Source organism: Archocentrus centrarchus, chromosome 24 (genome assembly GCF_007364275.1).
Source record: "Archocentrus centrarchus isolate MPI-CPG fArcCen1 chromosome 24, fArcCen1, whole genome shotgun sequence".
NCBI lineage: Eukaryota > Metazoa > Chordata > Actinopteri > Cichliformes > Cichlidae > Archocentrus > Archocentrus centrarchus.
In genome coordinates, this window is record NC_044369.1 from 9,708,865 (window position 1) to 9,730,503 (window position 21,639).

The 21,639-nt window shown below is 39.2% G+C and overlaps 1 protein-coding gene across 5 annotated transcripts in view; it reads left to right on the top strand.

Moving 5' to 3' along the window:
- Window positions 1-21,639, top strand: part of sipa1l1 (signal-induced proliferation-associated 1 like 1) — a 98,585-nt gene that overhangs the window by 1,234 nt on the left and 75,712 nt on the right. The window lies entirely within an intron of this gene.

Genomic DNA, 21,639 nt, shown 5'->3' on the forward strand with positions numbered 1-21,639 from the left:
AATCAGACGTGAAGTTATTTCCACCTAAGGCTCTGTCAACACCAGTCTCATTAATCAAAATGGCCGTCAGTGTAGTTTAGTCAGATTTGAATAGTGATGTAAGAGTGCTACATTTAAGTGAAGGAAGCAGCTACAGAAGCTTTGCTCATCAAGTGATTTAACCACAGGATGAGGGAACAGATTTTTTTTTTTTTTAAAGGTCAATTAAGTTTACTAAAGTTTGCTTTTAATGTGTTTAGTCCATGCTTATGTCTAAGGTCTGTCATCATGGGAGGGATTTTTATTGTTAGTGGACACCCCCCGGTTTTTTTTTTTTTTTTTTTTTTTTTTAAAACCGCCATCCCCACCTGTGGAGTCCCTCCCCAGGCTACCAGCTCTACCCTTGTGGGGGTTAACACATGCACACACAGAAACACTCTGCTTCCTTTATTGACAACTCACATCTCTGTTCACTGAGTGAGGATGGGTCTAATTTTCAACTCGAACAACACAACAGCGCTGCTGGAGATGTCTTCCTTCTATGACAGCATTCTGTCCTTTTGCTTTGGCTGCTGCAGCAGCTGCGTCAAAAAAAAAAAAAAAAATCTTAACAAACTCTGATGTAGCGGTTGAACATCTCATCCTATCAGCCCTCCCTCGTCAGTGCCTGTGGATGCCAAGGCTGAGCTGATCTGGAAGCTGTGTCGCATTTATAATAAGTAATTGCATGTGTAGGTGGAGGCGCACATGTTCTGTCACACATGTAGCTGCTGAATTAAAAAGGATGTGCAGGGGGGAAAAAAAGGAAGGAGAGAATAAAAGATTCAAGGGTTGATGGTGGGCATCTAAGAGATTATTTCAAGTACTTTGGGATATTTAAACATCTCCAAATGTTTCTAGATTGAGCAGCTGGAGATGTCTAAAGCTTGTTTCATAGTTTCAGCTGTATGTTTATTAAAGACCATATTATCAAACAAAGTAGCATGATTGAAAGGCTCCAGTTGTCATCGAGGAGTCAAGATTGCAAAATACATAAATTATTTTCAGCTGCAGTAGTTGACAGAGAAACGGTATCCCTGAACACTTGAGTCCAGGCTTTGCTAGAAAGCCCAGGTCAGTGTGCATGAACCCTCTCCATCGTAAGCACACAGCAGGGGATTTCTTTTCTGCTTTCAAATAAAGAATTTGCCAGGACCTTAGTGTCTTCTTGGGAGCAAAATCCTGCAGTTTAAATATACATCAGATGCACTGTGATTGGGATGTGGTCACTCTGTCAAAAACTCTTATGTTTACTTTGTCCTTGTCTAAGACAGGCAAGGTTTCTGGAAGTGCTCCTGGAGAGAATCTGGCTAATGCAAAATGAGGAGTAAGAGGACATTTTAATCCCATAACTGGCCAGCTAGCACTTTCCCTTTAGAGATGGAGTGCGTCACTGACAGTATCTGATAATGGGGCATATGACATACCACACTATCCTCACTATACTCCCCTCCCTTACCCTGTTACTGCCTCATCCTCCCCTTCCATCTCAGTTCTGTTGCTTCTTCTTACTTCCCACCTCCCACGATTCCCTCCTCCCTTCGCTCGTCACTGACAGTGCCTTTTCCTCTCGGCTTGCTTTCTTCCTGTTGTGGATGACATGCCAGGACTATAACACACTCATTATTTCTGTCCACATTCCTCGTCTTTATCTCTCCATCTATTTTCATTTTCCATTCCGCAACTTTCCATGTGACCCTTTCAGATTGGCCATGCCAGTCCTTTCTGTACTAATTCCCATTAGTCCCATTCCCAGATATATGCTCCCTCTTTTACCTGAGCCTTCCTTTTCATTTTCTGTGTTCTTGTCTATTGTTGACTTTTTACATGCTGGAGATTGGAATGTGAGTTCACTCTGTTTAAGGTCTTGGGGTGGGCTGTCTCTTGAGAAATAACAGAGCAAGAAATACTCAGTGAATAGTGAATAGATAACACTGTAGAGTAGAACGATTGAATAAAACTACTTGGCCCTGATAAAATGGCATAATACGTAATACTTGGATTCTCACTCAGATGTGCAGATTTTCATCCCATTTTGAATTTAAAAACATGCATATCACTATCACTACCCGTAAGCATAACTAATATTAGAAAGAGGATGTCATCCCTGAGAAATTATTTTATTGATGACCTGGATGATGGACTGGACCATCAGGAAACTAGTTAAGCAATATGACTCGTGTTTTTTTTTTTTGTCAACAAATTGGTGGTTGCTTACAGGGATTAACTTAATATCAACCCAACCAATTTTATAGCAGATGACCATCTTGCAAAAACTGAGCTGGTAGCCCAAGACACTGGTAGAAATGGAGAAAAACAATGAGTGGCTAAGGCAATGCTAACAGCAAAAAAAAAAAAAGAAGCAAGCATTAGCAGTCAGCTACAGACTACCGTCAAACCACTTTCAATCTGATTCACATTACCGGTGATTTGTATGCGTTTTTGTGCAGCCACATGTTGGGTCATTTTGGTAAGAAATAATTTTCAAGTATTTTAAGTAGTCAACAGGGAAACAGTATCCCTAAATACTTAAGTGCAGGCTATGTTAGAAAGCCTGGGTCTGTAAGCTCTTGACACATTGAAGTGCAAGCCAGCATTTTGTTTTCACTCAACAAACAGCCCTTGCGGTGTTGTCTCTGATATGTGAAATTGCCTATCTCTTTTGATCCATGGTCCTTTGCAGAGGATAAATATGAAACCCCATGGAGGCTTTGTCAGGGGTTTTTCAAAGCAGCCAGAAAAGGGGGGGAAAAAAGAGGTCACAAGAGGAAGCAGTTACTTTTAGCCATTCCACCTGAGGTGAGGGGACTCGGATCCCTTTCCAGTTCTCCACTTTCCCGTCTGTCTGGTGAAACAAGTTTTTAATTAGGGCTGTAAGTGGATTTTAGCACATGAAAGCAGTGTGGCTTATAAAGGCTTCAGATGGCAGATGAGAGAAAAAAAAATGTAAGCATCAGGAAACAATGACCAGGCAGACTAATCCACATAGAAGGAAACAGACCGTACTGTCTGTAAACCTACCATACAGTCCAAAACCTTTGAGAGCAAGAACAGACTAGATATTATGGAACAAATGTTTAATCCTTACAATTATATAAGCCAGGGTGGAGATGGAACAGGGATTATCTTCATATGGATATTTTAACACTATTAGGTAAGCATCATCTGAGCCTTTTCTCTCTTTATTGTGACACCACAACTTGCAATAAAAACACAAGATGCTACTATTAAATAAAATAAACTACGTTGGCATCCACCTGCCTAAACACAGCAGGTTGGCTGAACCTTTGAGGTTTACTTTTTGAATTACCCACAACTCAAATTAAATCCCCATACAATCTAGTTTTGTAGCATTAATAATTGCAGTGCTGCTGCAGACTGAACATCTAGCCACTGAATTCACCCGTATTCTGTTCTCTCTTCATGTGTCCCTTCTGCCAGTCCGCTTTTCAGCCTGATGGAGTAATCTGTAATTATCCAGTGTTTTGAGATTGGTGTGAATGGTTAAACAGATATTCCATCTGGCTTTGGGCCTCTGCTCCTGGCCAGGCTTTTAATATTGGTCTGATTCTGCTCAGCTTTGAGTAAACACATCAAAGGGTAAACTCAAATAAAGCTTACTTTCAAATCCTCATTCTGTATTGGATGCATTTATGTAGGCTTTAGGATTGCATCAGTATACTGCTTTGACAATATACCATATGAAAACTGACCTCTCTCATACTTTGTACATTATTTATTTTTGGTACTCGGGGTGTGCGGTGTGTGCAGATGGAGAACATCACCTGAGTGTAACATAGTATAAAAGAAGGAAGTAACGTCTAAAGTCTAAAAAGTAACTTAATCCTGCATTTTTTTAAAGGGCACTGGGGGTAATTTCTTTTGCAAACAAAACAAAACTGTAAGCAGTCTTAGAGTGGTTTCTTACCTGACGTCATGCGCACATTGCTTGGGTTGTCCACCATATTGAATGTGATACAACCACTGGTCCCTAGGGAAAGAAAATGTGTATTTCTTGACTTGTAGGTGAGTGGTTCCTGGCAGTCACTAGGTGAAATTGGTCAAAAAGAGGGCTGCAGCCCCAAAATCCTGTTTGTGATAGGTTTGGGCACTAGCAAATTGCCACAGTTGCATGTAGTTTGCATGGAAGATGCCAACTTGTTTGTAAACACTTGCTAGCTATTAGCTAAGCAATAATGAAAAGGGTAAAAAGAAAAGGGTAAAAGTTGTTCCTCAGCGTTGCGTTACATTTCAAAAGGAGCAACTTTTACTTAGAAGAAAATGCTGTTACCTGGTTTCATTTACTATTGTACTTTTTACAGTTTCACTACTGCTCAGAGAGTAGTTTGCAAGTGATTGCACACAAGTTGGTTTACATGCTGCTGTGGACAACTGCAGCCAAAGCAATTGCAAGCAGGTTTTCGCCAACCGGATGGGGAATACATATTTTTCCCTCACAACTGGTGGTTGTCTTAATTGGTTGCCACCTGGTGTTTAGGCCTAGGTGATTTTGCTTGACCCTACATTGTCATTAGGGGTGGGCGATATAGCCTCAAAATTATATTGTGATATTTAAAGAAAATTTGAGATAATATTTCTGATGATATTAAGAAAAAAAAAACATTTTATAGATGCTTTCATGCAGCAGCATTTACAAGTGTAAATGATGGGTATTTTCCATTCTTTTCCAGTGAGCTGCTGTGATTTATGACAATCTACCTGATTCAAAGTGTGACTCTAGTAAAAGAAGGTACTAGCAGCAGCATTGGAGTGCAATAGTAGTGACACAGCATAAGTCAAAAGCAAGCACAAATGTAACCTTTCCCTGGCAATTTGAAGTCAAAGTATAAATGACTGCTTAAGACTTTAACAATAACTAAAGTAACTCAACTTTGCATCTTGGCCCAAGATTTTTGACCAGCTGCTTAAAGCCCTCCTTTATCTGGTCATTTACTTATTACCAGATGAGTAAATTTCATCTACTGTTCCTGACATATGAGATGAAGTTAGCAAGTGCTCCAGCAATATCTGGTTGAATCATTAATTTACATTTGGGTTTCACATCATCAACTGCTATTACTTCATCCTTTGCAGCCTAATTGTATTCAGTGGTGTGTGTGTGTGTGTGTGTGTGTGTGTGTGTGTGTGTGTGTGTGTGTGTGTGTGTGTGTGTGTGTGGTTTTTTTTGTTGTTGTTGTTTTTTTTTTTTTTGTTTGTTTTGCCTCAAGTGGTGAAACAAGTTAGTCATTTCCACTTTTAGCAGGAACAGTTTTCTTGCATATTTTGTGGAGTATTGTGCATTGGAGGTTGTTTAACCAGCTCTTTATATACGAAACTGTCGTTGGAGGCTGGTTCGTGGCTCTTGCTTGTCTTGTTGTGCGCACTAGGGAATGTAAATGCATGGCATTGCTATAGCAATGATATCGCGATGTGACACTTTAAAGTTCATTGTGTAAAAGTTTATACCAGTGTTATCATGGACAATATGTGGCACAACCCTAACTGTCACACATCCAAACCTCACATGGCTGCAAAACCTCAACAGGAATCTATGGGTAAACTGCCCTCTGGCAGACAGCTTTAAATGCTTTGTTAGATGTTAGATTCATTGTCATTGTGCACACAAGGTACACAACGAAATGATTGTTCCAGATCACTCATCCAGAGACAAGCATCTGCGGTCATGCAGCCAGAGACTGGTGCTACCATTAGGCAATGTGGTTTAAGTGTCTTGCCCAAGGACACAACGCAGTGCAGGGACAGGGGCTTGAACTGGCAACCCTCCGGCTGCACCTACCCACTGCGCCACTGCCGCTAGTCACTGCCACTAATTTGCTGCTAAGTTCGTGGTCTCAGTCGCTCATTTTGTGGCAAAATCTATAAAACATTAAATCAGCTTAGTAAATTCTGGTCATTTTAAGTGTCAGAAAGGAGGACTGTCCGGGATATGCTCATTGGCTACCAAGTTAGCCAATGAGCATATTTATGTTTAAAAAAAAAAACAAGTGTTGTCTTTTAATTATTATTATTATTATTATTATTAGATTAAAATTAATTTGAATTATAATATGAATAAACTAAACAAATCAATGAATGTGAACTTAGGTGCTAAATGTGCCTCATGTGAAGTGAAATTGTACTTTTATGGAGACATAACCCAGAATTTCACCATTAGCTCATTCCTTGTATGACTTAATTGTTATCAGCATTATAATTGCAGAATTGGGAGAACAACAACATGTCAGCTGTGTGGTAGGAAGCCTCGAGTCGAGGGAGTGCCCGTGTTCATTGTCATGCGTTAAAATGAGTTTGTGTGGAATTAATAATTCTCTCAGACTGTCCTCAACTCTTACTCAGTGTGACTCCATACTAAAATTGAAAGAATGCCACTGAGCACAAGAACTGTAAGTCTTATCCCCTAACATGTATGGGAGCGTTTCTGAAATTCCTACCAACTGCCTTGCCATCTGTTTCCAAGCAGGCAAAGCTCTCAAATTTCTGTCTTTCTGGATGGCTAAAGGGACGTTTCTGCTGTTGGCTGCCTGGGTTGGTATTAGTGAAAGAAGTGATTTTTCTGACCCAGTTGGATTTGTTAATTGCTGCTGTCTCTCTCGTGCCATTTTGGGGGAAACTGATGTGTGTGTTTGTGTGCCAGTGTGTTTGTGGTTGGAGGTGCAACTTCATGCAAGTCATTTGTCATGAAATTACCTCGCAGTTTCAGCACTCATGATCATTTGAATGTCAGCTTTGAACTAGGTTGAATTTCTCATTCAACTTGGGCTTATTATTAGCATTGGAGGAGTTATTTGATCAGCCATTCTGGATGCTCAATCTTTTAATGTTGCTGTTAGCCCAGATTTTTAATGTCATTGGGTAAATTCTAGTTAAGTTTGTGGGCAGCACTCTCTGTTTTTGAATCCTTAATATTTGCTACAGGTGAATCTTGTACAGTGTCCCCACAGTGACCGTATTTGAACTCTTAATAATTATGCTTGTATAGAGAAATGGTGTAACAGCCAGCACCAGGTTTTCTTGAATTTTAAGACTGTCTTCTGGTATCTTCCCATTTTGTTGTTTCTTCTGGAAATCTGTAATTTGCATGACCCTGAAATTATTTTTCCATCCAGATATCTTTTCTTTTGCTTATCCAATTCAGGGTCGCGGGGGGAATAAAAATTTTTTTTACTAGACCCAATTGGCCGACCTTTGTGTTGGCTATCGAACATAGTGAAGAGTTCTGATAGTGCTGCCCTGTCTCTCTGTGTTAGCCCTGTAACAGGCTGGCGACCTGTACAGGGTGTACCCTGCCTTTCGCCCCATGACAGCTGGGAAGGCTCCAGCCCCCACAACAATGAACAAGATAAGCGGAAGAGAATGGATGGATTTTTATTTTTTTTTTTTCCTGTTCCAAAAAAATCTGGCAATCATGAAAATGCAATTTTAAAAGTGTATTATATTTGGAAAAGGAAGTTCACAGGTTTTAAATAACCTTAGCCACTTTGAAGCTGTTGGCCTGAGTCAACAGCTTCAAAGTGGCTAAGGTAGGTGAAAGGAGAGATGATGCTGAGGAAATATGATTAAAACCAGGAAGATGAAAATAGAAATAAAGAGATGTAGGGAAGTCTCAGATAAGGGGGAGGAAGTGACAGCAAGCACTGTGTGCCTAACAGTGCACTTTTTTTTTTTTTTTTTTTAAAAGAGCATACAGCATTTTTATTTGCCCCTCACTAGCTTAATGATTAGGGATTCCATATTGGCTGAAATCAGGTATCTCCATATATCTAGTGTACTGCCATCAGTCTGTCAGCAATTTAGATGATATAAAGTGGCAGTAGCCAATGTTTATCTGTTCTGTTTGTCCTCAAGTCTTTGATTACTTTCATGTATTTGCATGATTGAATTTGTATTCTTTCAAAGATAAGAGGCTGAAGCTGTGATTTATTCACATGTATTTCTTTGTTTTTCAGGGTACAAAGTGGGGGAATGAATAATAACCCCCCCCAAAAAAACCCTCAAAAAAGAGAAAAAAGAACTTCACATTCTATTTATATTGTCTCTCATCTGACAAATGGTTTTATAAATATTGTAAAGCATCATCTGTTTTTGAGATTGACAGTTAAAATTTCTCTTTTCATATCTTGTAAGATGTCATGGATATAAAACCCTGCTATTCTTTACAAATCACTTTATTGTTAGATGTTAGCTTGCAATGGAAATGGCAGAACTACTGAGTCTCAGGAGTGAGATACCATTCATATATATATTGGGGATATGGGATTTCATGCAAAAAAATTTTTTTTTTTAAACTGTCACCTGTCCACGCCCCTCATCACGATCCCAAATTGCTCTTAAATGACCACTGTGGGAGTCTTGTGTCACTCTAGCCTTACCTGGCAGAGTTTACACTGGAGCTCATTTAATTTTTTTTGAAGGCGTTCCTGGTGGCTTTAGTGGCCTTTGGCTCAGCATGTTTCTCCTGCTTTATAGTAGGATCTAATCTCACAATGCCACACACATTTTACAAATCCTGGTAGTTGGTAGCACTTTCTACTTCTGTTTTATTTTTTTTTGTTTAATGGTGGCTGACAGACAGCTTGTAGGTACTTTACTGCCACCTTTCATTGGCAGTAGTACACTATAGACTACCAGGTGCTCGTAAAAATAAGGGGAAATATATGTTTTAAGACCAAAAAATTGTTGCATGAAGATTTTTTTTTTAATAACTTGATGACCATTAGAATATTCAATCATTATATCATTATCTAGTTTTTATATCCATATTTATAATGGAACACGGCTACTATCCCTGAAAGTGCCAAAAGAAATCCTTCACATTTCTTTGATTGCTCATAGAATTTGGCCAGATCTCAGTCTAATTCACATCTGTAGGCACAATATGGGGTCACAGACACCTCGAGACTGTTTAGGGACCACATAGCAACCACAAATTGTTTGGGGAAAAATGTGTATCCCCAACCAGTTGGATAGTGGTTGCTGGAGTTAGCTGGCTGTCGCTCAGTGAAATCGGTCACAGGGATGGTACTGCACTACAAACCATGGTTACCTGTTTGCATGGAAGACACTTGCACTCTGCAAACACTCTACTGGCCGAGTGATAGTGAAACTTGAAGTGTGATGCAAACCAGAAATAGAGATGGTTAGCCTTCAAACTAAAACCTGTGCTATTCTGCACCAACCAACATTTCAAAAGGCACTTAATTTGAAGGTAAATGGACTCCATTTATGGTTTGCATTACATTCTTTAGTTTCACTTCTGCTTGTTGACTGCAGAGTGCAAGTGTCTTCTATGAAAACCACAGACAACCTGCTAATGATCAAGCCAGACAGGAGGTTTTCTGTGCAACTCTGTATACTGTGTCGCAACCAATTTCACCTAGCGACTGGCTGCAACCTCCATCAACCACTTGCCAACAAGTCAGGCAAATACACATGTGCTCCTTGGGACAGATAGTTGCCTGATGGGTATGGTTGTCATGTGGTCTCTAGGTCTGTGTGACTGGGGTTTTGACAGTGTCCTCACAGCGAGAAGGTCCTGGGTTCAAATCCACTGGCTGGCTGGGGCTGTGTGAAATTTTGCATGTCTTCTTGTGCCTTTGTGGGTTCTCTATGGTACCCTGGCTTCCTCTCACAGTACTTGTTGATTCCAAGTTGGCTGTAGGTGTGAATGTAAGTATGATGATTGGCTGTCTGTCTCTCAGCCCTGTGAAGGATTGGCTCCAGCATCCCGGTGACCCTGAGTTGGCTAAACGGTTAAGAAAACGGATGCATAGGTAAATGGAGATACAGTATGATTAAACTAATAACACACTGCTGTCGGTAAGCTTCCAAATATTCAATCCAAAAATTGATACTCAATAAATTTGTGTTTAAATCACATCTAGCCTACTATATACTATGCAACATGCTGTCCAGAACAATTCAGTAAGTGAGGCTAATGTGTTGCCAACTGCATCCTCTGGGAATGTTTGACCCATCCTCATGGGACTGTTTGTATCCAAGCATGAGGCCTGGGTACCGACTTGAGTTAATGTCTAAATTCCTGGGGCAAAACTGTGAAATGAGAGCACGCTTAACTACATAATGCACACATTTAATTATTCTGAGTCCAAGCTGCTCTAGTGCTTTCATAGCTTTGAGAGAGTGCACAAGAAATTGAGTGTCATATTAGTTCAGGCAGCTTGCAAAAAAAAAAAGGACTGGGCTGATGTCAGTCCCAGCCCACATCAAGTGAGAATCAGTTGATACTCTTCTGCACAGTCATTTGGCAAATATCATACAGGTAGGATGATTTAAGCTGCCCACGGTTGCTGCACATCTGCAAGCTGCTTTGAAGCCCACCTTCATCCAAGCTTGTCTTCATGATGTATCTGTGCTGGGGTCTTGCTGCTGCTCTACTCACCTCCAGTTTTCTATGGAAGGGTGGGAAGGTGACACATCAGAGCCATGCCACTAAATATAAATTACTGCAGATGGAAATGACAATCTTTCTTTGCCTGTAATGGTCCTGACTTAATAACGTCGTCCTTGTGAAATAGAAGTCATTGCATTAATGCAGGTTTAGTATGTTTCGGCAACTTCAGAGCTTCATTACAGTAATAATTTGATTCTGGAAAATGACAAAATACTTTTTTGTTTTCATTGATCTGCTTTTATCCAGATTTTTGTGGAGGAGCCTGAAGGTCTAACGTGCCATTTCCTGAACACGCCAGTGTTTTTTATAAATTATTGCACAACTGTAGGAAAGCGTCTATTGACGACAGTTGCACAAGTAAGGGAAACAGGCACAGGATTAAAGGAAGGCATACATCCTGGTCATTATTCAGCACTGCAGGATGAGGTTGCTTATTTCATCCAAGGGAAGCTGTCACTTCTTCAAGTGGGAAAGCTGTTGTGCTTGGTTTATGTTTTCTTCTTTGATCTTTTGCAGTCTGTATTACTTTCAGTGTGGCATGCTGTAAGCTTGGAAGCAGCTGATTATTTTTGTGATAAAGAAGATATAAGGCCACCCCCTTCTCTTTTACACAGTGTGAAGAGGTGGTTCAAAGAGAAAAATCTGGTCTTAAAGTCAACAAGCTTTCGAATTGTTTCCCAGCCTTGAAATTGATTCATTAAGTGCACTTTAATTGACAGTTGTTGTGATTTTACTGTTGGTTTGATTTCTCTTCCTTGACTATCATTTCCCACTGAGCCTCAACAAACAAAACAGATAATCTTGTTGCTATATTGATGCTTATAGTAATGTGGTTGTAAGATACTGGAGCACATATTTGTGCCAGAGATGGGAATTAGGGTTCAAGACAGGGACAGAGTGGGGTCAGTTATGATTCCAGCTGGCATTGTGATTATTTTCAATTGTAAAAATGTTTCCTCCGTGGGCTTTGTATTTTTAAAAATTTTTTTGTTGCAATTTGCTTGTAATTATTACATAATTAGAATCATTGTAGTATAGTCATCAGTTCATCTCTATTTTGGTGTTAAAGTGATACTAGTGTAATAAAGTCTTGAGCTAGGTGCCATTTCTTTAATATTTATTAGTAAAATGGGAACAAGTTCTGCAATTTATTGAAATGTGTCTAAACATAAATGGAAATGCAGTATACACGGCAACACCACCTTTATTTTTAACACAGCCTGAACGCTCTTAGGCAGCTTTCTTGTAATTTCTTTAAGTAGCCTTCAGGCAGAGTACTCCAGGCTTCTTGAAGTACATTCCAAAGCTCTTCTTGGGACGCTGGCTGGCTTTCATTCCATTTTGTTCCAAGATGATCCCACAGTGCTTCAATAATGTTGAGGTCCATGATTGATAGTGTTCCACTGTGTGCTTTTCTATCCAGGTATGCTTTTACTGCATTGGCAGTGTGTTTGGGATCATTGTCATGCTGAAAAACGAAGCTGTTGCCAGTTAAATGTGTTCCAGATGGTATTGCCTGGTGGATCAAAATCTGACCAAACTTTTTTTTTAGTCGAGTTCTTGTGACGGACCAGATGCGTCTCTCAGGTCCTGTCAGTTTTTTTTTTTAACTTTCCTATTTTGTAAGGACTTTCAGATACTATTTATCTGCTTTAGGCCTGTCTCCTCTTCTTTTGTCCCCCATCTATGCAGTATGTCCTTGAAAGTTTTGAAAGGCAAGCTTTTAGCTAATAGCTCTTTGGGAATCACCCTGTTGGTGTAAAAATACTATTTTTTTTTTTGTCCTGTCAAACTGTTATTTTTTTGGCATTTTTCATATTCAACTAAAGAAATGGGACTGAATGAGGTGACATGCTGCTAGTCACAAACTGCCTAAAGATAGATAATTTAGCAAAGAACCAATTTTAAATTATATGTTATGCGTACACACAACACTGGTTCATCCCTTTAGTTAGTTTCCGTTTTTATGCTTGAATGATTCATGGGTCAGTGTTAAGTTCCTTTTATAAAAAAAAAAAACAAAAACCCTGAAAATAGCCAGGTACAAGGACTGGACTGAAAATGAGTCAAAAATCTGCCACTGTCCAAAGAATTTTTGAAAGACATCCAGAAAGCCTGGAGGACTATTGCTGAAGGCAACATTAAAAATTACAAGAATGTTTGGGTCTTTGGGTGCAAAATATAAAGAAATGAGTGGCTCAAGACTTTGCATAGGATTGTGTATATATATATATATATATATATATATATATATATATATATATATATATATATATATATATATATATATATATATATATATATATATATATATATATATATATATTTTAGCTGATCATTGATGGTATGATGGTCTGTTTTTCCAAAACAGAATGGACATTGAATTTAAGAATGCTCTAACCAAAGGAGCTGTATTTAGTAAAGGGTCAAGGAAAATGTATTTCTATGCATGTGGTGGCATCTTCATCTTAGGAAGACAAGTTAAATGAAGCTCCAACAATCAGTCCTCGTGATGTGGAGGACAGATCCTCATAATGAAAGACATCTTGCTTGGGTTTGTTGGTTCCAAGGAGGTCCTAGATTGTGCCAGGGGTGGTAAACACATAAATCCATCTGGATTTACTGAAATCGGCAGCTGAAGCTTTTGGCTGAACTCTGCTTGGTCTTCCTGCTTTTCAGATGTGCATAGAAAGCCACAGATAATGCTGATAGCGGTGAATTCCTTAGTCATGTTTGGGAACTAAATATGGTGCTTTTGTTTATTTATTTGCCCCAATAATTTCCCAGCTTCAGCAAATGATTGTTTTCATTTGGTTACTCTGATTATTTTTGAAGCTATTATTTAGTCTATAAAATGCTAAAACACCCTTCCAATTTACAGGGGTGGTTTCCTTATTCTTTTGTAAAAACGTTCAACACTCAATCAGCAAATACAGTTGTTTGGATTGTTGTGATGTAATGTATCACTCCTTGTTTTAGCATTAATGATCTTGTACCCATTCTGCTGGTGGAGATTAACTAGGATGGGACTGGCTCAGGTAGACCTGTAGACAGTTTTCTTCTAATTTAGAAAAATGGGTCACAATGCCCAAGCTCGCAACATCTGGCTTGCAGGTGGTGAATGCACAAACCAAAACAGGAAAGTGGCCTGTCATGATCTGTATCGCTCACTGCAACCTTTCTGTTCATTGAGCTCATCCAAGAATGGGAGTGTTTTGGCTTGTGAGGTGACAGCTTTGCAGAGAGTTTCCATTCTTGAGTTTATTAGATTTCAGTTTCATGACTTTGAGGAGGAAAAAATGTTTGCTAAAATAACATTTTTATTTTTTTCACTAGCTTCATCCCATCAGAGTTTCAGCTGCAGTGGCACGCAGAGGAATGTGTGTGAATGCTTGGTGTACACAATAGGAATGACCTCATCGTTTTCAACCCTATGTAAGCCCACCGTGCTGAATAACAATAAAATTTGCACGTCCCACTACCAACCCCCCCCCTCCTTTTGTTGTGTGTGTTTGTGCGTATGTGTATGTGTGCATATGTTCTACTTGCTAAGGTGTGGATTTATCCTCTAGTTTACAAAGGTTCTTAAAATATTTACTGAGGGCTGAACAGGTTAATGATTATTTGGACAAATGGGATTTGAAGTGTTGTGCTACACCCACTGGGGCATGTTGCTGTAGAGAAACCAGCTGCTATGGGCTTTGTTCCTGCTGTCAGTTGGTGAATGCAGTTCTAACTGGGGTGACCCTCAGTTGGTTTGCATGTGAACTCTGGCCCAGATTGTGAGTCTCTGGAAATATTAGCATAAATTAGATCTTCCTTTCATTCATAAACTGGGTGAAGATGGCCTATAATATATCATAGTGTGTTGTAATTTTTAGGCATTTTTTTTTAAATATTTTATAGAGAATGCTAAAAAGATTTGTCAATTATTGGTCACTCTGACAGTTACTTATTTCGGCCAGTTGTTTGATATACACAGCAACAGAAAATTGTGTGAAGAACGGCAAAATAAGTGCAGTCCAAGGTGACGCGATCAGTTGACAGAAAATGGATTTGCAGATATTAGTTAAACATGCAAATTTACAATGTCCAGCTTTTCAAATATGTTTGCTTTTTTTTTTTTTATGTGTCATATTAAACTCTGAGCTTTTGTTTTAGGTTGTTGGACATAAGTAATTTGAAGATGCAGCACTGGGCTCTAAGGATTTGTGATGGGACTTCTGTTTCTCATTTCTTGATTGTCTGATACCTAAAAAATCTCAGATTTTCTTGACCTTTACCAGATTTCTCAGACACCTACTATAGACTTTCTTTCATCCCTTGTGATCATCTAGAAAATACTCTTGACGTAGGTGATGGCGACCATGTCTGCCAGAAAACCTCTATATCAAACTATACTGTTCTCCTGTCACCAGATTACCTTGCATCTCTACCTGCCTATAAATGGATGCTGCCTTGTTATCCAGTCACTCAAATGGAGAAGTGCTTTGATCCTTTGCAGTGATGTTCTGTCAGCTTCTAGCCGGTGTCTCTGCTGGGTCTCACAAGACGAAAGCTTGCTCAGTAGTTTGTGGCTATGAAAACGGATGTCTCTCATTAACTAGCAAATAGTTGGACAGCTGACTGCCCTAGTGGCACTTTCTAATGATCACCAGTTTAGCGGTAAATCTAATTCAGTGAGGGCCCACAGGGTTGTCTTTAATGAAATTACTACCTCAAAAATCCCTTAGACTTGGGATGGGGTGAGGGGAGGGCTGTGTGTGCTTGAAGAGAGGCTTAAATGAAGACCCCATTCATCCTGCTTCCCTGATTTTTTTTTTTTTTTTTTTTTTTTTTTTTTTTTTTTTTTTTATTACAGATGTAGTGGTTGGAAAGAAGTGTCCCTTTTCCGTCTTTGTTATGCGGGACTGAGTTGGTTAACAGGCCCTCACAAAATAATTTGAATGTGGTGACTAACCTGTTAGGGGCCACCACTGTTCCATGAGTGCAGTTAGTCCCTGTGTAATGAATTATGATAATTGTGAGAAGTCAGGTGTGGAGATGTAATGTGCTATCAGATGACTTGAATAGCATGATTGTAGTTGGACTTCACAGTCTGTACACAAGATGAGAAATGTATCTCGAGGGTTCGAGCTCAAAGCACCCGTGGTTCTCATTGCTTCCTGATATGAGATTCAATAAGCTAATGTTGCCAGGCAACGGGTGCACTTCCACTTTTGGCAAGTATTGCTTAGTAACAAAAATTGTTTCCAAGAAAGTAAAGGCAGAATCAGTGATGGAGACAACACTGGAATCTCATCTGACCTATTACAGGCAGTTAAAGCAGGATAGGCAGTGCCACAAGCTAGTGATTGTAAGTGTGTTAAACTACAGCTGAAGGGAGTGTCTGTCCCACACAAGCAACCTTCTGTTTCATTAAGTTTAATGAATATGAAAAGAATTGTTGGAAACAACATTAGACAAGCTGCTTTCCTGATATTGTAGTTTAACTCAACTCCAGACTTTTTCATGCCTATTTTATTTTACAGGGTAAAACTACAGGTGATTAGAGTAAAAATTTGAACTTGCATACATATTTACATGAAACTCCCCCAGTCTATTACTTTAACAGTTTTTTTTTCTGTATTATTTTTTTTGACAGTTTTAAATGTAAATGTGTAAATGAGGTCTTGCCTATCTTAAAAGCTCTCTAGAGCAGCAATCTGAACATCAGATGAAGCTGATAAAGATTTTATTTAATTTTTTTTTTTTTACATTGTGGTTTTTTGGATATGTCCTTTTATCACTCCATAATTTAATCTTTTATTTAGACTACTAAAAACACATACTGCAATATAGACACATTATACAGAGACATGAAAAACATATGCAACATATGAATACCTATCCATAAATATAACCTTTTAAAATGCTAGTTAAATAAGGGAATCTAGCTTCATAGTCTCTTGTAGCTCATTACATTTGCAGGCAGCAAAAGATTAAGACCTTACAATAATGACAGTGAAAACACAACAATCAAAATGACCCCCTATGAGCAAGCACTTGGTGACAGTGGGAAGGAAAAACTCCCTTTTAACAGGAAGAAACCTCCCAGCAGAACCAGGCTCAGGGAGGGGCAGTCATCTGCTGTGACTGGTTAGGGCTGTGGTGAGGGTGACGAGACAAAAGACATGCTGTAGAAGAGAGCCAGAGATTAATAATAACTGATGATTAAATGTAGAGTGGTGCATAAACAGAATAAAAAGAGGTGAATGAAATGAAACACTCAGTGCATCACGAAATCCCCCCAAGCATCCTAGGTCTATAGCAGCATAACTAAGGGATGGTTCAGGGTCTCCTGATCCAGCCCTAACTATAAGCTTGATCAAAAAAGATAAGTTTTAATCATAATCTTAAAAGTAGAGAGGGTGTCTGTCTCCCGAATCCAAATTGAGAACCGGTTCTGCAGAAGAGGGGCCTGAAAGCAGAAGGCTCTGCCTCCCATTCTACTCTGAAGTATCCTAGGAACCACAAGGAAGCCAACAGTCTGAGAGTAAATTGCTGTATTCGGGTGATACGGTACTGTGAGGTCTTTAAAATAAGATGGGGCCTGATTATTCAAGAGCTTGGAGAAGGATTTTAAATTCAATTCTGGATCTAACAGGGAGCCACTGAAGAGAAGCCAATATGGGCGAAATATGCTGTCTCTTTCTAGTCCCTGTCAGTACTTTAGCTGCAGCATTTTGGATCAACTGAAGGCTTTTCAGTGAGCTTTTAGGACAGCCTGATAATAATGAATTACAGTAGTCTAGCTTAGAAGTAATAAATGCATGAATTAGCTTTTCAACCTCACTCTGGGACAAGATGTTTCTAATTTTAGAGATACTGCACGAATGCAAAAGAGCAGTCCTACATATTTGTTTAATATACGCATTGAAGGACAAATCCAGGTCAAAGATGACTCCAAGATTCCTCAGTGTTACTGGAGGCCAAGGTAATGCCATCCAGAGTAAGAGAACGAGTATGATAAAGCTGTAAAATTTGGTGTATGCACAGAAGTGGAGATTTCTTTAGGTATAAGGGGACATATACAGTTCAGTGCATTTTTGTTGGAAAATGCTATTTAAGAGTGGATTTTTTTTTTCACTGATAGACATCAGATAAAACTTCCAAAGTTGATTAGTATAGTTTTGCTTTTTTTTTTTTTTTTTTTTTTTTAATAATAACATTTTCTTTCTAGTAGTCTGAAAGAAGACATGTTATGATAGGAAAAATAGCCCAAAATCTAAAAATTGACCAATTCCCAAAACCATGTTTTTATTTGCTTTGGCTACCTTTAAATATTTTCCTCCTCAAATATCCCCACAAGCCGTACTTGTACTGGAACACTGTTGTTTCACAACGCACCTATTCCTACAAATAGCCAACGGTGCACTAGAGGGAGGTGGAGTAGGAGGAGAGGGGTGGTGTGGTGTGAACAAGGCCTTGCGGGGGTGGTGCTGGGTTACATAATCTCAGACGAACCCAGCTGTGCTGTGTTGTTTCGCCCATGGGTGAAGTAGTGCCAGCCAAGCTGACTGATGTGTCCACCTGCGCTCAACAGAGCGGGGTTCAGGATTTGGGTGCAGGTCAGTGATCAGATTGATGTTGAACAGACTGATTGTGTGAAGTCAGCATATCTCAGAGGCAAAATGAAATGGACAAAACATAGAGCCACAGTACCAACATCTCTTTTGGCACCATGTTGCCATGGCAGCACAGTTGTTGTGTTGTCAGAAACCTTGGAGTGTAATGATAATGCAGGGCTCTAACAATGGTAATTAGCAGCTTTTTTTTTTTTTTCTTTCTTCCCTGTCTAGTGCCTTCTTATCCCCTACAGCCACTCTTCAGTGGAGCAATGCACCAAGAAAGATGCTTTCATCATGTTCTGTAGAAAAGGACAGTTTACACTAGTTGGTACTCGTGCACACTATTTTCTCCCCTTGAGTTGGCAATGTGTTACTCAGTGATTGTGGGCAGTTTTGTGAAGAACCCGTTCCTGTTAATTTCCCCAGCTGACTGGTGTGTTTCTTTTGGCTTTTGTAGCATGAAGGTTGAGTAAAGACTAAATAATTTACTACAGGGGTCTTCCAGGAAGGCTTTAAAAAGCTCATGAAGTTGCCCTCTGAGATCTCTGTAATTAAAGGGAGAGGTGTCTGTGTTTTAGCTTGAAGTCTTTGATACACTGTTACATCTTGACATGCAGACAACCAGTGCTTTCTTGTGTGTAGCATTTTAATAGAAATCCTTTTTCAACAATCACTGATTGAAACCCACACACAACATCTCTCTCCTCCCTAGACATGAGCCATTAAAGGACTGCTCACCACTAAAAGAAATGTGAGCTGCATTTTTTTGTGTGTGCGTGTGTGTGTATAATATCCAAAGTACAAAGATTATGAAGTTCTGCTCTTGATGAGTAGTAGACATGTTTATCTCCGGTGAAAAGCTTTTAAGTTTATGTATGTGTATCTGGTGTACCTGTCATACTGATGAAAATGTATTTGGGGAATTCAAGCTTGCAGTTGTTTATCACATATCAGTCTCTACAGTGGCCTTGCTGGAGACTGGAATTTGAGTTTAAGTAAACCAACAACATTTCAATTCCTTGAATATTCTAGATATAAAAGATAAGTAGTTATAATAGTTTGGCTCACCCAGACACATAAACATCCGTCTGAAATGCCTTCACTGTTTTTACACATGCGATGCATCTCTAAAAATTTAGATACTACCACAAGGAGCCTTATGTTTCAGTGTGTGTTCAGTCGCTTAGACTGGACATTAAACTGAGTTTTCCTTTGCTAGCTTGCTAACAAGCAGGCTTTGTAATGCTCACTTGAGCCTGTGTCTGAATAGCTTAGGTAGATGTCCAGAGAATTTAGAGTTACAGTGATGGCTGTAGAAATGTATGTCCTACCTCCTGTGCTACATGTGTAAATGGCAGCTTTGTACATTGTGAAGACACATTTTCCCCCAACGTATACTTAAGTTATATTGTAAAACAGCTTTAGTTGCCCTCCACCAAGGTTCTCCTAATCTTAACCATATTTAACACACATAATTGAACCATTTGAAGGTAAATTGCATTTTGTGTTACCTGCCTTCATGCATCAATGGAGTAGCTGATACAGCTGAGCTACTTGGTGGTAAATTATGTTAAGTCTGCTGCTTATTTTTCCTCATATTTTTAAAGTTCAAAAGGGGATTGGAGATGTTTTTTTGTTTTTTTTTTATAAAACAAATTTTGCCTAAAATCCCTCCTGATATTTTGACAGGACTATACCCAACTCAATCCTTCCAGCTGTCTCATCCCTCAAATGGGAAAGATGGCCACAAAAGTTGCAAAGAAAAACACTGGGTTGATAGTAGCAAGACGGGTAGAGAAATGGCAAAACTATGGAGGTAGGAAGGAAAATAAACAATGCTAGACAATGCATCATCCTCAGGCAGGTAGGCCTGAGGATGATAAAGTAGAAGGAAAGGTAAAAACATTTGATCTTTTAAAGGTGGGGAAAAAGGAAGAGGATTCAGATAAAAGGCTAGTAGAGCAGTAGAGGTTGTCATGAATGCAATGGAGAAAGAGGGGAAAGTTGAACCTCAAGAAAAATCTAGCCCCTGAACTTGTTTTGTTTTGCCAGAAAAAGCCCCAGATGCCTGTAGTCAAGCAACAGCGTGACCCTTTCTTTGGTTTGAGCTGTGGCGCTGAGGGCACTGCACAGAAAGCTTAGCAGTAGGCATTTTATTCAAAGATCTTTTCTGTGTGTTGCTTTGTGGTGTACAAAACTCACATCTGTCAAAGTGTCACAGGCTTGCTGTCTGCAGTCTTAACCTCGTCTCCTCCCATCTCTTATACAACGATTACCCTCGAAACCCCTGCACACTGTTTCTCACGACCATTAAAAAGGCAGCTGTCAATCTACCTCGTTCTGTGACCGATGGCCTCATCGCCATTTGCTTCTGAGCTGGCTAGGCAAAATTGATACAAGCCTGTCTTTATTTGGTTAGAAAGCAACTACTATGGATACTCCATGGATGGGTTACTCCATGGACTAAAAGCAACATAGCATATTCTGTGAACATTTATTTGTTCCTAAAATAGAATCTGCTCTCCAAAATGTTTTTTTTTTTTAATTATTTAGTAAAATTTGTGTGTATAAATGTTGTACATTGATTAAAAAACTGACCTATGAATCATTTTAGCATTTAAGAATAAAGCATCTAACTTCAAAGAATGAACCAGTGTCGTCTACAAAAAAATTAATTCTTGAAGCTTTAAATTGTATCTTTAAACAGTTTGTTGCCAGTGGTCTCAAACACATAATTTGTTCAGATTTTTTATTTTTTTTTTGACTCTATTAAAAATACCAAAGATTACAGTTTGACAGGCATAAAATAGAATGTGGCATCAGCAAGGTGATTCCCAAAGAGCTATTAGCTCAAAACTGGGCATATCTTGACATGGTGTCCTTCACATTTGGACACACTGCACAAATGGAGGCTTAAAGAAGTGGCAGGCTTAAAAACAAAAACAAGACCAAACAAAAAACAAAAAAACCCCCAAAAAACAATCCGCATAGATGAACCGTATCTGTCATATCCTTAAGAAATGGGGGAAAAAATCCAGCAAAGACCTGAGAGATACATTTGATCCCTTCCATTGAGCAATTTACCATTTAGTGAAGCCTCATAAGAAATGGTCTCAGTGGAAGGATAGTTGTCAAGGCTGAGGTATGCCAGATTACATAAGAACTGGCATGGAAATCAGTGGCAACAGGTCTTGTGGCGTGATTAATCCAAATTAGAATTTTTTTTTTTTTTTCTTTTGTATGAAGGACATCAGGAGAGAGAGACGCAACAGTGGAGGCTCTGTGATGGATTTTTGGGGCTGCATTTCAGCCAGTGGTGTTGGGGATTTTGTCAAAACGAATGGAATTATGAATGCAGAAAAGTACCATCAGATTTTGATCCATTTTGCAATACCTTCTGAAAAGCATGTGATTGGTGACAGCATCATTTTTCAGCATCACAATGATCCCAAACACACTGCCAATGCAGTAAAACCATACCTGGATAGAAAAGCACACAGTGGAACACAATCAGTCATGGATTGTCCGTTCCTAGAGCCCAGACCTCAACATTATTGATGCGGTGTGGGATCATCTTGA